The following is a 5,749-nucleotide window of genomic DNA, read 5'->3' as shown; positions in this document are numbered from 1 at the left end:
CTCCTGTGGGGAGAATGACTGCGGGCACCCCCCATACAGGAAATGCGCCATATGTTGCCTATGCTCGTGATGAATTTAAAAAAGTTAATGAAGAAGTAATAGCCTAATAGCCATAGGTTTAGGCAGCTGTTCAGATTTTGATATTCAAGGATAGTAGTGGATTTAAAAAAATTGTGTGATGCATTATCATAGGCTGCACATTTATAGACAAAGCAAAGAGTGATTGTTGCTGAGAGCTGGACTTCTCTAAGCAGCCTGGTCCCATAGACTAGACGTAACAGAGTAAACGTAATTCCCGGGCCTACCATATTAGTATGTCATGTTACTATTGGTAATGTTAATTAAGCCAGTAGGGTGGTTGGTCTGGGTGGATGGGTAGGCGTATAACGTGAATGTCTAGCAACCCGATTTCGAATTTCATCACAGACAACTTTAGCATTTTAGCTAATTAGCAACTTTTCAACTACTTACTACATTTGAGATACTTTTTAACTACTTAGCGTGTTAGCTAACCCTTCCCCTAAACCTAACCTTAACCCCTTTAGCTAACCCTTCCCCAACCCTTTAACCTAACTCCTGAACTTAATCCTAACCCCTAGCCTAGCTAACGTTAGCCAGCTAGGTAACATAGCCACCTAGCTAGAATTCGTAACGTATCATACATTTAAAAAATGTTTAACATACAGTTGAAGTCAGAAGTTTAAATGTATTTGCGAACCCAGGCTGGGCTGGGTTCGCGCCCAGGCTCTGTCGCAGCCGGCCGCAACCGGGAGATCCGTGGGGCGACGCACAATTGGCATAGCGTCGTCCGGGTTAGGGAGGGTTTGGCCGGTAGGGAGGGTTTGGCCGGTAGGGATATCCTTGTCTCAGTATGTAAAAGAAATTTAATAAAATGTATGCACTCTACTGTAAGTCGCTCTGGATAAGAGCGTCTGCTCTTGGCCGGTAGGGATATCCTTGTCTCAGTATGTAAAAATTTAATAAAATGTATGCACTCTACTGTAAGTCGCTCTGGATAAGAGCGTCTGCTAAATGACTAAAATGTAAATGTAAATGTATTTGGCTAAGGTGTATGTAAACTCAGTTTTCACAATTCCTGACATTTAATCCTAGTTAAAATTCCCTGTCTTAGGTCAGTTAGGATCACCACTTTATTTTAAGAATGTGAAATGTCAGAATAATAGTAGAGAGGATGATTTATTTCAGATTTTATTTATTTCATCACATTCCCAGTGGGTCAGAAGTTTACATACACTCAATTAGTATTTGGTAGCCTTGCCTTTAAATTGTTTAACTTGGGTCAAACGTTCCGGGTAGCCTTCCACAAGCTTCCCACAATAAGTTGGGTGAATTTTGGCCCATTCCTCCTGACAGAGCTGGTGTAACTGAGTCAGGTTTGTAGGCCTCCTTGCTCGCACACACCTTTTCAGTTCTGCACACAAATGTTATATAGGATTGAGGTCAGGGCTTTGTGATGGCCACTCCAATACCTTGACTTTGTTGTCCTTTTTTGCCACAACTTTGGAAGTATGCTTGGGGTCATTGTCCATTTGGAAGACCCATTTGCGACCAAGCTTTAACTTCCTGACTGATGTCTTGAGATGTTGCTTCAATATATCCACATAATTTCCTTTCCTCATGATGCCATCCTTTTTGTGAAGTGCACCAGGCCCTCCTGCGCAAAGCACCCCCACAACATGATGCTGCCACCCCCGTGCTTCACGGTTGGAATGGTGTTCTTCGGCTTGCAAGCCTCCCCCTTTGTCTTCCAAACATAACGATGGTCATTATCGCCAAACAGTTCTATTTTAGTTTTATCAGGTCAGAGGACATTTCTCCAAAAGGTACGATCTTTGTCCTCATGTGCAGTTGCAAAACGTAGTCTGTCTTTTTTATGGCGGTTTTGGAGCAGTGGCTTCTTCCTTGCTGAGCGGCCTTTCAGGTTATGTCGATATAGGACTCATTTTACTGTGGATATAGTTACTTTTGTACCTGTTTCCTCCAGCATCTTCACAAGGTCCTTTGCTGTTGTTCTGGGATTGATTTTCACTTTTCGCACCAAAGTACGTTAATCTCTAGGAGACAGAACGCGTCTCCTTCCTGAGCGGTATGACGGCTGCGTGGTCCCATGGTGTTTATATTTGCGTACTATTGTTTGTACAGATGAACGTGGTACCTTCAGGCATTTGGAAATTGCTCCCAAGGATGAACCAAACTTGTGGAGGTCTACAATTGTTTTTCTGAGGTCTTGGCTGATTTCTTTTGATTTTCCCATGATGTCAAGCAAAGAGGCACTGAGTTTGAAGCTAGGCCTTGAAATGCATCCACAGGTACACCTCCAATTGACTCAAATTATGTCAATTATGTAATTTTATGGAATTTTCCAAGCTGTTTAAAGGCACAGTCAACTTAGTGTATGTAAACCTCTGACCCACTGGAATTGTGATACAATGAATTATACGTGAAATATTCTGTCTATAAACAATTGTTGGAAAAATTACTTATGTCATGCACAAACTAGATGTCCTAACCAACTTGCCAAAACTATAGTTTGTTAATAACAAGAAATTTGTGGAGTGGTTGAAAAACTAGTTTTAATGACTCCAACCTAAGTGTATGTAAACTTCTGACTGTATTTTACGTTTTGCTAATTCATAACATATAGTACAACTTGTAATTTGTTAAATGTTGTACAAAATGGGTGATGGATAGTCACAAATTAATACATACCATACAAAATGTAACATATCATACTAAATGTGTTGTCCCAGATTTACATACAGAATAATACGAAATGCGCTGAGACCATGATGCTCTGAGTTAAATTATTGCCAGCTCAGAACCCTGTACAGCATCCTCACCTCTTCCATTATACTGAGTTCCCTGATTGAACTTCTTAGTTGTGGATTCATGTTATATAAATACAGGTCCAGCAAAGCACTCATTTCCCTGATGTTGTTACTTTCAATTACAGTATTTACTGCGATGCAGCCTCTGCAGAAGTCAGGACTTTCATACTTCTTGCGCCTAGTGGAGCAGAGCAGAGGTGTTGTGAAGGAAGTTGTCAAGGAAGTGAGTTTGTGCTTATACTGGACCTCCCGCCCCCACCTACTGTCAACCAATCATGTCAATGCGGAGCTACATGGAACCCTCCGCATTGTTACAAAATTTGGCAGGCGCACGCCGTACGGTACATAGCTTAATTTGGCCTTTGCCTGCCTCTGGAGGCTCCGCAATTGCATCACACCATCCATATGACGATTCCGACCACATTTTCGGATCAAGCATACATTGTCTTTTATCCTACTCACCCAGAACACTCATAGGTCGTGCCTAAACATGACACTTACATGCAGACTTCTGCTATCGAAAGCGCATACAGTGGGCAACTTAATCAGCAGTCCTCCCACAAGTCTACAGAAAACGTTTTGATTTGGGCCTGAGAGGCACCTTTTCATTATAATGTCGGTGGAAATACGTTCTTAGCGTCCCTTACAAAAATGTACCATGGTACTTTCACTTATACCATGGTATAGTCTGAATCATGGAAATGTACCATGGTTTTAGTCTTGAAGTATGATGGTACTGTCATTTACCTAAATTATACCATGGTATAGATGTGGATCACAAAAATACCATGGTTTTGACCTGTATTATACATTCTACCATGGTAAAGCACGATTATCTATATTAATTGTGTGTTGCCATAGTACAATGGCAGTATAATGTATTTCATAAATAAATGCCCGTAAGGTCAAAATAGGTTGGTTGGTATTATATTGATTAATTTATTTATAGTTTCTGATAAAATCAGAGGCAGGCTGCAATTGTTGGTCCTAGTTTCTCCGTAACATCAAAGTTAAAGGGAAATAGTTGCTGTGAAAAGAGATAATACTTTCTGTATTAATAGTACCGTTTTTTGTTCATGTTTAGGTTCCCAGTGTTGCCAACCTGAAATGTGGGGTAATGTGAGATATATGGTAGCCTAATCTTTGGCCTAATCTTTTAATCATTTATAGTATTTTTAGTAAAGGGGTGTTGTGCTTGTTTCGGCCCGCAGAGGGAGTCGTTGCTCTATTGGTTGCTTCACACTCGATCACTCTACAGTGGCTCTCGCACTAGCCTGCCTAGTCAGTGAGACAGTTGAATGAGAGAGCTAAGCCAACTCAAAACTGAATAGAGAAGCGCCAGATGAACAAAATATTTTAAACGTTATCATCACGGTGAGCGAGTTAAAAAGCATTGGATATGAAACACCAAGTTAAACGGAGTGTAATTATATCATTGTTGTTATGTATTGATGACGTTTTGATAGTTTAATTAATTTATAAATGTCTGTTAGCATAGAAGCTAACATTGGCTAAAGTTAGCTCCAGTCAAGCTAGCTTGTCCTCATGGCGACATGACCAACGAACGTTCACACGGTGTAAACAAAGGGAAACATTGTAACTTGCTGTTTTGAGGGATATGTTGATAATTATATGATGAAAATGTATCTATGCGATATTCATTCTTTTAAAAAAAAAGTGTGGTATGTTGACTATTTATATAAGAGTGGCCAAGTCAGTTTAATGAGTGAGAGACAGCTAAAAACTGCACTGAAGAGAAAAGCACCACATAAACTAACTATTTGAAATCTTCAAGGTTTCAGACTCCCTTCATTCTTCTCACCATACCCTATCCAGGTCCCAAGGTTTAAGAGGGTACACTACACTACTAGACCATGGACTTGGGACTCCCGAGTGGCGCAGTGGTCTAGTCCATGGTCTAGTAGTGTAGTGTACCCTCTTAAACCTTGGGACCAGGATAGGGTATGGTGAGAAGAATGAAGGGAGGTTTATCTGAGTGCTAGTGGGGTCACTAAAGACCCAGGTTCAATTCCAGGCTATATTACAACTGGCTGTGATTGGGAGTCCTATAGGGTGGCACACAATTGGACCAGCATCGTCCGGGTTAGGGTTTGGCCGGTGTAGGCCGTCATTGTAAATAAGAATATGTTCTTAATCTCAACTGACATGCCTAGATAAATAAAGGTTCATTATAAATAAATATGTATTGTGGTTTTTCACTATGAGCTAAAGGGGTTTAAGAGGATACTAGGCCTCTGCTTTGCCATTGCAGAGCGAGTAGTCAACGTAGTACCATAAATTACTATGCTTTTGGTCACTTTACCTGAAAAACGGTGGGACACAGACCATCATAATACATTGGAAACAACTACCATGCGTTCATGTTTAACTACATGCTGCTAGTACAAAACCAAGGTATTTCTTTCATTGTACTACCATGGTTAATTTTTGTACCGTGGTAGCTAGTACAATGAAAAAAACATCATGTTTTTTTGGTCACTACCATGGCAGGAAAACACCATGGTATTTGCACCAGTACCATGGCATTTTCCTGCCATGGTAATTGTATAAACGATATAAGATCACGCCAATCATCATAATTTTATTAGCCAATCAGCAGCCTTTTTTCACGGGACTTAACATATGACCTGATCAGGCAGGGCCTCAGTCAGTCTGTAGTTTCCATTCTGATGACCAACCGTTTTTTCCCTCCTGCTTATTCTAACGTAAACTCACTCACTTTTGTATCGCCTTGGTTCGTACAATTTACCTTATTTTTGCGCCTAAAAAACGTAATACTTCCAGATCAACTGTAATATCAATACCAATGTAAAGCACAATTTCTCCCGTTTCCAACTAAATTAATGACGAGACCTTCATGATGCCCATCTCTGCATAAT

Source organism: Salvelinus alpinus, chromosome 5 (genome assembly GCF_045679555.1).
Source record: "Salvelinus alpinus chromosome 5, SLU_Salpinus.1, whole genome shotgun sequence".
NCBI lineage: Eukaryota > Metazoa > Chordata > Actinopteri > Salmoniformes > Salmonidae > Salvelinus > Salvelinus alpinus.
Note: the sequence above shows the minus strand (reverse complement) of the source record.